The sequence below is a fragment of the Odocoileus virginianus genome, chromosome 24 (genome assembly GCF_023699985.2).
Source record: "Odocoileus virginianus isolate 20LAN1187 ecotype Illinois chromosome 24, Ovbor_1.2, whole genome shotgun sequence".
Lineage (NCBI taxonomy): Eukaryota > Metazoa > Chordata > Mammalia > Artiodactyla > Cervidae > Odocoileus > Odocoileus virginianus.
This window is the reverse complement of record NC_069697.1, coordinates 11,698,299-11,700,577: the sequence shown is the minus strand read 5'-3', so window position 1 is coordinate 11,700,577 and position 2,279 is coordinate 11,698,299. Positions and strand designations below refer to the sequence as shown.

General features: G+C 35.6%; 1 non-coding gene across 1 annotated transcript; it reads left to right on the top strand.

Annotated features, from left to right (window-relative positions):
* Positions 1-747: 747 nt before the first annotated feature.
* On the top strand, positions 748-879 carry LOC139030965 (small nucleolar RNA SNORA18). Its single transcript, XR_011483400.1, has one exon. It is a non-coding gene; the product is annotated as a small nucleolar RNA SNORA18 (small nucleolar RNA).
* Positions 880-2,279: the final 1,400 nt, after the last annotated feature.

Here is a 2,279-nt window from a genome sequence, read left to right as displayed (position 1 = left end):
ATCTCATGCAATCTGCCTAGCAGCTCTATAGTCAAATAGATGGGCACTATCATTATTCCATGTTATAAAGTAGGAAACAGAGAATTTGGCTCCAGAGCTTGGACACTTTACCCAACTCTTCTCAAACTTCCATAAGGATGAAAATCACTTGAAGAACTTGTTTAAAATACAAAAACATGAATACTATCATTTCTAGCAGGTTTTGAGATGAGGCCAAAGAATGTGAATTTTTATAAACTCATAAACTATCATTAATCGCTACCACCACCACCAAACCATCACCCTAACCCAAATGCAATGATTCTGATATTGATGATCCATTAACTACATTTAAAAAACCTTGTGCTATGATACACTATAACCCTAGGACTGTATTAAAGTTTGTATGCACACACTCACTGGGAAATAATGTTAAAATGTTTTTATTCAATAGATCTAGGGTGAGCCCTGAGAGCCTGTATCCCTGAAAAACTTAGAGGTGATGCCAACGTGGTTAGTCTAAGACATATTTTCAGTAGGCAAGACCAACTAAAGTGCCAGAAAGTTTAAGGTTGAAGATATAAGAGATGTCAATTCTCTTCCATAAAGAATTTATACTCTCCATCAACAAAATGAACAGATAACCTATGAAATGGGAGAAAATATTTGCAAATAATATATTTGGTAAGGGTTAATACCCCCAAATACATAAAAAACTCATATAACTACAGACAGTGAAAAAACATCTGATTAAAAAAAGGGAAGGAGGTTGAGGTCTATCCCAAAGGGGCTTTTTTCTATAAAACCTACATTGTTGGAAATGCCTCAGAGAGTAACATGTAGTTTCCTTTACTCACAGAACTACCTGTTAGATCTATGGGAAAGAACTACAAGAGACAGCTGCCCATTAAACTATGAAAAACCTAACAAACTTTTTTTTTTATCTTAAGTTCAGTTCAGTCGCTCAGTCATGTCCGACTCTTTGCAACCCCATGAATCACAGCATGCCAGGCCTCCCTGTCCATCGCCAACTCCTGGAGTTTACTCAAAGTCTTTTATCTTAGGTACTGGCATATCACAATGATCTCTGTCAAGTTCCAGGGTGTGATAACTTAAGAATGAATATGATTTGAACTTAATACATTTTTAGAGGGTGCCATCATGAACTAGACAGATCCATTTTCTGGCCCTAAACATGATCCTATAGTAAACTGCTTGAGGAAATTGGATCTCCAACAATACAGGTGGGAAATTTTGAAGCACATTCCATTGAAGATCAAAGAGGCCCAACTAAAACAATTGTGGGCAGATACACATGACAGTTGTGGATTGAGCAGAACTTCTTTTTGAAAAGGCTGTCTTGAAGATTATGACTTTGGAGGAGCTAAGGTGATTGGCAGTGGAAAGAATCAGGATGTGTGGAAATTCCTTAAAAATGTATTGACTTAAATCACTTTGCCTACATTACACATAATAAAAAGAAACCCTTTACACTGTGGGGAAAAAAGTGGCAGAGGATCTGAATAGACTTTTTTTCCAAAGAAGACATAGAGATAGTCAATAGGTACAGGAAAAGATGTTCAGCATCACTAATTACCGGGGAAATGCAAGTCAAAACCGTAATGATAGGTCACCTCACCTCACACCTATTAGAAAAGCTACTATAAAACAGTCAAGAAATAACAAGAGTTGGTGAGGATGTAGAGAAAAGAGAACCCTTGGGCACTGGCGGTGGGAATTTAAATTGGTGCAGCCACTATCGAAAATGATATAGAGATTTCTCAAAAAATTAAAAAATAGAACTATCATATGATCAAGCAATTCTACTCTTCGGTATTCATTCAAAGAAAACAAAAACACTAATTAGATAAGATATATGCACACTAATGTTCATTTCACAATTATTTTCAATAGCCAAGATATTGAAGCAACCTAAATGTGTCCACCAATAGTTGAATGGATAAAGAAAATATGCACAAATATTCATACACACACACACACACACACAGAGGAATATTACTCAGTGATTAAAAAAATAATAAAATCTTGTAATTTTCAACAACATGAATGGATCTAGAGGGTATTATGCTAAGTGAAATTAAATCAAAGACAGACAATACATGATCTTATTTACATGTGGAGGGACAAAACAAAAACACTAAACTCATTGATACAGAGAATAGATTGGTGGTCCAAGAGCAGGGACTAGAGGATAGACAAACTTGATGAAATGGGGTACGAACTCCTGCTTATAAGATACATAAGTCATAGTGATGCAATATATAGTATCATGATGATAG